This window comes from Dendrobates tinctorius, unplaced genomic scaffold, assembly GCF_039654945.1.
Source record: "Dendrobates tinctorius isolate UK_male_01 unplaced genomic scaffold, ASM3965494v1 ptg000254l, whole genome shotgun sequence".
Classification (NCBI taxonomy): Eukaryota; Metazoa; Chordata; class Amphibia; order Anura; family Dendrobatidae; genus Dendrobates; species Dendrobates tinctorius.
In genome coordinates this window covers 8,365,926-8,375,639 of record NW_027361921.1, presented here as the reverse complement: position 1 = coordinate 8,375,639, position 9,714 = coordinate 8,365,926, and the positions used below count along the sequence as shown (strand labels likewise).

Below are 9,714 nucleotides of genomic sequence, written 5' to 3'. Positions count from 1 at the left end.
CCTTGCACAGGATCTCAGATGGGTCACTTGCTTCCACCTTTACTGGAGCACTTACGTACTTGCAAGTGAGGGACATAGTAGGACACCATTCCTCCCAAGTCTGTGCCTAGCAATACATTGGTTGGAATAGCCTCTGATACTCCCACCTCTCCCAGTCCTTTCCCTGCTCCTCAGTCCAGGTATACACGGGCCAAAGTCACGGCAGGGCTGACACCCCCAATCCCGGTTATAGACATAAGTCTTTACTATGATATCTGCAGGGGTTACTGTTGTCGTAGCTGTTTTTGTTCTGACCAAGCGTCAGATCTTTCCAGATCACCAGTGAGGCCGGATTGAGAGGTTTTGTCGCCCTTCTGATGACAAGCGCTTGGAGACAAAGGACTCAACACACACGGGCCGTGGTCAAATCACTTTATCTGACGTAATGAAATATAAGACATGTTTTTATACCATTTACAGCAATATGTGACTCAATATGTGGAGCTCATTTGGCCCCCACCATCACCTCAGGGTCGTATCTTGTTTACAATATAGCCAGAACATGTTGTTGAGAATAAATATAAGTATAGTTTCCTTGAACACGGAGACTAGTAGTCTACATGAGAATAATTTCTAGCAGTAATAAGGCAAAAGGCAATTGAAGTCTTAAAGGCATTTAAAGGGATATAAAAGCAAACCATTAACTCTTCTATATCTTTCCCCCTTTTGTAAATGGTATAACCTTTGCCACAGGGTCAGCTGATGTCCACAAAGGAGCTACTGTCTCATGGGTCTAGTACCCATAAGGGGGCTTCCTACCTGCTTCGCCCATCCACCTTCAGTGTGGACACTCACTTTCCCCATCAGCAATGGCCACCTGGGGTCTATGGTACACTACAGAAGGTTCAGCCTTAGATTCTTTTTTTATGCATACATTATTCAGTAGCTTAAGTAATACATATATTAGCGCTTTTACGGCTACATAAAGCAATAAGCAAACCAACAAAATTTGCATACAAGTCTGCAAAATGCCAAAAATCCATCCTGCTAAGCCATTAAACCAATTTGCTGGATTTAGGAAAGAGAATGTGTTACCCCACCAGGAGTCTCTGGTTGCACTGTGTTGTTTTAACCATTGGTCTCTAAGTTCACCTATTCTGTCTATACTGGCCCTGATCTGGAGATTGCCAGCAGGGTCAATAAAGTCACAACAGGTGGGACCAATTATTTGACACATTCCTCCTCCTTTTGCTGTCAGGTAATCTAGTACTATAGAATGCTGGTTAGTAACTGTCATTAATTGTCTCTGTATTGTATTAGTTTCATTAAAAACTTCAAGAATCTCGAAAATCTGATCGTCCAGGTAGTCGGTAGCTTCCACTAATTTATCCCACATTTGTGTTATGAAGGGGTATATTAGCGTACTACTGAATATTTTATTTGTTATCCCCATTTCTACTAGATGCGGCCTACCATTGGGCCGGGGCTTATTGTCTGCAGCCCTTCTATACCAAGTATGAATTGGGACTGCTGCCGTGTCTATTTTACTATGAGGAACTATGAAAGTGGCTGGTGTTAGTTTGGCAAGAGTGCAGACCCCTCTTATGTCTGGGCTCACTCACCTGTAGGCGCGATGTCCGCAAACCAGGAATACTCCATCAGGGAGAACACAAACATGACCAGGGGTCTGTATACATTGGTATAAACTCAAAAGTCCTGACATAGGCTTATGGGCACACCAAGTATTATTCATTTGTTTTCAGCTTATACCAGATGTACATTTACCCCTTTCTTTCCTTATTATTTTACCCGTAGATGCTTTACAGCCTTCAACACCATCCTGGTACACCGTCTCATTAACCTGTGTTTGAACGCGAGTGTATATGCGGAAGCAATTATTGTCCTCACCACAGGTGTCTGCTCCAGTGTGTTGAAGACTGAACCACAGTCCATCACTGGGAATAGGGTCTGAGTGAGGGATTTCAGTCCTCCTCCTGGCGACCATATTTCCGACATCTGAGTCATATTCCCGCCACCACATTTGTACCTTAGGCCGCGTTATATTAAACTGAAACCAGGGATTAGCGGCCCATCCGATTATAGCCAATGAGGCAGATATATCACGGGGCACATCTTTTCCCCAAAACCTAGATTGAGTCCAAGTCTCATTGTGTATGCAGTGTGGGGTTAATACCTCCCATGGCTCCAGAGGTAAGGCCAAGTACGGCATAGTCCTCGCAGATACAGGGCTGTGTGTACAGATCCAACAGTCTTTCGGTTTCTGTCCTTCCATGTCCTTTATAAGAAGGGCATGATGCCGAATGAGTTTGTTGTCCCAGTCAGCATTTAAGAGTTTATCCTGTGTCTCTGTAGAGTGCAGTAACCCTGTCACTGCCAGCAAGGTGATGAGGAGTACAGTCATTCTGCTGTTGACAGGACCTTCTTGCAGTGACTGGCGTGGATCCAGGTTGGCTTTCCCTCCAGTTTTACTGAGGTGGATGTGGTCAGCTGGACTTGGAAGGGGCCGTCAAATCGGGGGTCCAGGCTCCTTCTCATGTGCCTGCGTATAACCACCCAATCACCTGGATTCAGCTGATGCACATCTGCACTGGCATTAGGATCTGGAATGGATGAGAACACATGTTTATGCACCACATTAAGTCTTTCCTGTAAGGCCTGGACGTAGGCTGTCAAAGACCCGTGTTGCATTTGCAGCACCTGTGGGAAGTACAGACCAGTCTTTGGTGCACTACCAAACAGGACTTTAAATGGAGACAAGTCTGTCTTCTATTTGGAGTGTGTCTGACTGAAAAGAGTGCAAGAGGCAAGCACTCTACCCAGCTCTTTCCTGTCTCTGCCATGGCCTTTTGAATTTTCAGTTTAAATGTCCCATTTAGTCTTTCTACCTTCCCACTACTTTGTGGCCTATATGGTGTATGAAATGCTTGCTGTACACCCAGGGCCTGCATGACTTCCCTCCTTATTTCTCCCGTGAAGTGTGTACCCCTATCACTTTCTATGGTTTCTGGGACACCATACCTGCAGATCAGTTCTTTCATCAGTTTGTCTGCAGTTGTTTTAGTAGTTGCAGATTTTACCGCAGAGAAGAGATCTACACATACTAGGTCATATTCATACACTCCTACCTTTGGTAGCTGTATGTAATCAATCTGCAGTCTCTGAAACGGGTAGAGAGGCCTAGGTGTCGCTTTCTTAGGGACTTTTACTGTTTTACCTGGGTTGTGCTGTGCACAGATGAGGCATGATTGTACAAGTTTCGCGGCTGCGTAACTGAAACCAGGAGCGATCCAGAAGGCATCCACCATGGCACACGTGACTTTTGGAGGCGTGCGTGGGGCCATGTGTTGCTTGCGCCATAATCGGAAACAGGGACTTCGGTAGGCACAACTTATCCTTATTCTCCCATACTCCATTTGAGTTCAGCTCAGCTCCCAGTCTCCCCCAGTGTTCCTTCTCTGTTTGGGCAGCCTGTTGCTGGAGAGATTTCAGGACATCTAAACTCAGCGTGGCTGGAATATGCTGACTCCCCGCCACCGTCCACTGCTTCCTAGGCCGCCTGGCTGCTATTTTAGCAGCCTCGTCCGCCCTTCTGTTGCCTTCTACCTCCATGGAGTCACCTTTTGCGTGTGCTTTTACCTTGACAATGCCAACCTGGACTGGTAACATCAATGCCTCCATCAATTGTTTCACCAGCTCTGCATTTTTAATGGGCTTACCGGCTGATGTAAGGAACGCTCTGCTTCTCCAGATAGGGCCATAATCATGGGCTATTCCCCATGCATAATTCGAATCAGTGTAAATATTAGCGACTTTACCTGCAGCGGCTCTACACGCCTCAGTGAGTGCCTTCAACTTTGCCTCCTGCGCCGACATGTGAGGAGAGAGTGGTTCAGCTTGGATTACCTCATGTGAGGATACTACTGCATATCCAGTGTAGAATCATCCATCCTGGTGGTATCTGGAGCCATCTACAAAAACTCAAAATCTGCATTAAGAACAGGTTTTTTTCATAAACGTGTGCAAACCCAACTGTCTCCTGACTCATCAGTTCTATGCAGACATGTTCATGTGTCATGTCAAAGTATCCTTCCTCACTCACTAATACGGTCACAAATTCCCCCTTTTCTGAATCCACAGGCAGGAGGGTGGCTGGATTCAGAACGTTACACCTTTTGAGGGTGACATACTCAGGAATTAGTAGAGCACACTCAAGTCGGAGCTGTCTGGCCATAGACAGATGTTTTGGTTGAACTTGTAGGAGTATGGCATGGATGTCATGTGGGGAATAGATTGTCAAAAGAAACGTCAGTGTGATCTCACATGCCTTTCCTAGTAGTGCGGCTGCTCCTACCGCACAGACACAATCAATTTTGTGTGAGGTCCCGGGTCACTAAACCTAGGAAGATGCATAGATGCTTAGGTGACCTGGGTAGAGGGAGATCTTGAATTGCCTGTTTCCTGTCAGGTGTCTGGTACCTTCGGCAATATAATGTCCCAACAAATGTCACCTTTTGTTTGTAATACTGTAATTTGTCACGTGAGACCTTGCAACCCTTAGGGTCATCCACGTACTGTAATAGTACAATCAGCGGATGAGGTGATGGCCACTACTCAAGGATCCCTGCCATCGCTGCTGAATAGATGGCAGGGGGTTTCTTTCCCCCTTTTGTGGGTGGACTGTCCAACAATATTGTTCACCTCTATGAGTAAAGGAGAAAGATACTGACAGTCTGTGTGCAGGGGTACAGAGAAAAATGCACCTGCTAAATCAATGACTGTGAAACATTTTGACATTACTGGGATCTGTGACAGTATTGTGTGTGTGTGTTAGGGACGATTGAGGTCACACTCACTGTATCATCATTAATAGCCCTTAAGTCATGAACCTTTCTGTAAGTGTCAGCAAACCCTTGAGTTCCTTTTTTTTTTTTTTTTTCTTTTTTCCTAATGGGATACAAAGTGGTGTCACAGGGGGAAGATCTTTGCAGTCCAAAGGGGGGGTTTCTTTGCACCAGAACCCCTGCCTTAACATACTCTCTAATATCTCTGCTCGGGGCAATTGATTTGGCTATTGATATTGCTAGGCTCAAGGGGTATTGCTTTAAACAAGGGGGAGTGGTTACTTCTTTCATTTTAATCATGACAGGGGGAATGGGCAACTGACCCACATCCGTTTTTCCCCTTGCCCAAACAGTGTCTGGCACCTGTCCCATTTCCTCATCCTCAGGCATTTTGGTGTCAGGTGTTAGTTTCACCGCTTTTGTCATATACACCATTGCTGCAATCTTACACAAATGTTTATCTGAGAGGGGACTTGTGACTGTAATACCCTCAGGAGAGTACTGTATGGTGGCCTGGATCGCACTCAGCACATCTGCTCCCAGTAAATTCATAGGGGTATTGTCACTAACAATAAGTTTTGTAAGTACCACAATTCCAGCACCTCACTGTTTCTAGGTCCCTTGGTACCTTACTACGTCTCCACTGTTTTCCTTGTGCTCCAGCATACATGACAGGTCGTCCTATTGTCCTTGTTTGCTCAATTTCTTTAGCTACCTTAAGGAGGTCTTTCGGATCTACATGTCTCCATTCAGGTCTGGCTGTCTGTACTGTGTCTCGTAAGTCTTTGCTCATACCGTCAATGAATGCATTCACCAGTATTCTAACATCAAGTGGGTTTATGCAAATGTACCCCATGTCTGCCCATTTCAGCTGTAACCGTCCAAAGTACATCTCTACACTCTCTCCTCTTTGCTGTGTCACGTTAATCAGGAGTACAGACTGCTCTGATTGTTCCACTGTAGCCCATTGTCTTAGTGACTCACAGTATGTCTCCCCAGACCGTGCAGATTTATCATCCATGCCCCAAGCCTGATTCTTTGTCACATCTGTGTGTGTCTTAATTATATGTCCTAGTGCGTCACCTGCCTTTAAACTCACCAACCTCTCTAGGTCTGCCCAGGTACACTTATATGTCTGCTGTATTTCCTGTATGTGTCTGTAAAACGGGAATGGTTGGTCTTCAGGGTCAGGCAACTGTTTCAACAAAGCTAGCTGGTCAGAGGGGCTCCAGGGATAATACACCTGCATCTTTCTTATTCTAGTCGCACTGATGGGGTTGGTCGTCTGATGTCTACTGTCAGCTTACTCCTCAAAGGTCAATGTCCCCACTACCCACTCTATTATGTCAGCTTCTTATGTCACTACATATGATCTTGTCTGGACAGGATTTAGCGCAACTCGCTTAGGTCAGTAGCACAGGTCACACAAGTAGCTATTCAGTCTGGGTTTGTCTGAGTCTGATCACAGTGTTTACAAGTCCATCTGTTTTGTCTGAGTCTCTGGTTACTCTTTGTCAATCAAAACATTCATAATACACCTTCCACACTGCTGCACATTCATTCTCAAGCATCATTTATTCACTTGCTATTTTCTTCCCTTGTCTGTGCCTTTTTGTACATCCAAACATTCACACTCTGGTATTTTTGCCTTTTTTTTTTTTTTTTAAATTGGTCCAACCTGTATTACTGCTTCCTTTCTTCTCTGTCTTTTTCAATTTGCATAGCTCTCTTGGATCTCATTGGGCGCACCGACGGTACACAGAAAAAGTTGCCATGGCTTCAACCTTTTTCTGCCGACAGCTCACTTTTCTTCTGAAATGCCCTCCCAGTGTGCCTGGACCTCTGTCTTACAGGCCACACTTAGCAAGTCAGAGAGAGCCTGCCGAGGTGTAGCGGGAAGGCTCCTTGCCTCTCACCCGGTAGACCTACAGGATGTAGCGGGAAGGTTCTCTGCCTCTCACCCGCTAGATCAGCTGGCTAGAATAGGATCAGGCCTGCATCCTTCCAGCCCAGCTCCATGGATTGTTGTGGGAAGGCTATTTCAACCTTAGACAGCTCACCTTTCTTCTGAAATGCCCTCCCAGTGTGCCTGGACCTCTGTCTTACAGGCCACACTTAGCAAGTCAGAGTGAGCCTGCCAAGGTATATCCAGAGGGCTCCTCACCCTCGCCTCTCACCCACAACAATAAAACCTGCTGACTAAAGTAAGAAGTCCCAGGTGTGATAGGACTCTAACCCACTTTATCAGCCGTACAGTCGGCTACCTCCTCTGTTGATACACAATTTGCTATACAAATCAATCACACAACTAGAAGCAGGTTCAAACACATTAATGACCAAACAATCACTTACAATGACCATCAATCACTTGCAATTTCCTTCTAAATTAGGCACCATATTTTACTTTTAACTTCCAACTTCAATTAAGTACTGTTGCTTTAAAATGCACAAATCTTTCAGCGCGTACTTTATGGATAGAATTACAGAGAATTTTGAGCACAGATCACACTCAGCAGAGATAAGAGCGAAGGGAGAAGAAACTGCGCAGCTCCATCCTTCCCCCCTCCCGTCAGAATGCAGCGTTCTTCACTGAATTCCGTAGCTCTTTAGAGTTATCAAAATCAATTTCTACAAAGAAACTCAAAATCACGGGATTTCACTGTAAGAGCAGATAACTGTATAATGAGATTAACCATGCCTTGCCCTTTTATGGCCAAATGCATTCAGGAAACTTTACAATGTAATGCCACATATAACACGAGCTATATCATTACTCAATTCATTCAGTCTCAGATGTAGATTTGAAATATTTATAATGCATCTGTCCGGGATTCCACCACAACTAGAAAGGTAACAAATCTCTTGACACAAAAATGATGTGTGATGATTCATTTATACGTGCTCATTCACGGATTTTTTTTTTTTTTTTTTTCTCAATTACTCATCTCTCATCTTATTCAGAGGTTCTCATAGACATACATACAAGGATTCACACAGCCTGCCTATCTTGCACTTTGGATTTGATTGACACTTTAACCTACAGCAGTGTCCACTGACACTCCGAGAACACCAAAGCCAACTTCTTAAACAACAAGAAACATTGAAAACCAGAGCAACCAAAAAACCACAGCCCTATACAAAATACAGCCTCATATGATTTACTGCCAATCCAAAACAACAACAACAACTGCACAGAGTCTATCCCAGACTCTGTGCTACACAGTATACAACCAGTTAGTATATTAGTATATTGCCAGAACAGTTTAACAGATAATACAGATGACAATTATTATCTTATTACTCTATTATTCAACTCTCATACAGACATACTCACCCCTCACTGGTGATGTGGGTTCTTTTGAACCGTGCTGTTACAGTCTTACCCAGAGGTATGTGGACATCCTTAGAGAGGTTGCAGATGCAGAATCAATGTAAGAATAAATGTTCTCACCTGCTGCAGCCTGGATTCTGCATTTTCAACCTCCCAGGAAGCTCCCACATACGGATTCCGAATAGACTGGTTTCCACGGTCTCCGTCGGGCGCCAAACTGTCGTAGCTGTTTTTGTTCTGACCAAGCGTCAGATCTTTCCAGATCACCAGTGAGGCCGGATTGAGAGGTTTTGTCGCCCTTCTGATGACAAGCGCTTGGAGACAAAGGACTCAACACACACGGGCCGTGGTCAAATCACTTTATCTGACGTAATGAAATATAAGACATGTTTTTATACCATTTACAGCAATATGTGACTCAATATGTGGAGCTCATTTGGCCCCCACCATCACCTCAGGGTCGTATCTTGTTTACAATATAGCCAGAACATGTTGTTGAGAATAAATATGATAAGTATAGTTTCCTTGAACACGGAGACTAGTAGTCTACATGAGAATAATTTCTAGCAGTAATAAGGCAAAAGGCAATTGAAGTCTTAAAGGCATTTAAAGGGATATAAAAGCAAACCATTAACTCTTCTATATCACTGTAATGAATGGGTCACCGAGGAGGAAAACAAGACCAAGCCAAGTCACAGAAAACCAGAGAGGTTGGTAACTATGCGGATTGCAGACCCCTGATCCTAACCACACAACTAACAGCAGCCGTGGAGCATACCTACGATGATTCTAGACGCCTCGTCACAGCCGGAGGACTAAATAAGCCTAAAGCAAAAAAAGGGGAAATCTAAAACTGCCCCAGAGCAGACCCCAAAGGAATAGACAGCCCCCACACATGTATTGACGGTGAGACAAGATGAAAACACGAACACAGGTAGGAAAATAGGCTGAGCAAACGATGGGGCCCACACTAGCTAGAAAGGACAGGAAAGGAAAGATACTGTCTGCAATCACGCCAAAAAACCCTGCAAAACTGTCCAACACTTCTGATAGCAAAAAATACCCTGAAGTCACTAGACTTCTCCCACTATATCAGCACTCTGGCATATTCTGGGAACAGAGCAAAAAGAGGCCAATCTAATAAGGGACAAAAAGCAAACTGGCACATACAGTGACATAGGAGTGGAAATTCAGCACAGCCCCAGCCAGGGCAAGCTGACCACACAAAAAAACTGAATAGACCAAACCAAATCAAATGTGAACATTAGCAAAGACAACTTAGCTTGAGATTTGTAGGAACTGAGCTGGAAACTAAGACCTCAGGAGGCAGGAAAAAAATCACCAGCATGGGAATAGGGAGTCGGCTGTCTTAAATCCAGTCTGAGACTCCAGATGTCCACTCATAGTAACATAGTAACATAGTTATTAAGGTTGAAGGAAGACTTTAAGTCCATCTAGTTCAACCCATATCCTATCCTAACACCCTAACATGTTGATCCAGAGGAAGGCAAAAAAAACCCATGTGGCAAACAGTAAGCTTCA

General features: G+C 44.5%; 1 long non-coding RNA gene across 1 annotated transcript; it reads right to left on the bottom strand.

Annotated features, from left to right (window-relative positions):
• Positions 1–396: 396 nt before the first annotated feature.
• Positions 397–9,020, bottom strand: LOC141067715 (uncharacterized). The gene is made up of 2 exons (XR_012226461.1): positions 8,176–9,020; positions 397–2,600 (listed from the first exon to the last, which is right to left on the bottom strand). It is a non-coding gene; the product is annotated as an uncharacterized lncRNA (long non-coding RNA).
• Between the last annotated feature and the right edge of the window lie 694 nt (positions 9,021–9,714).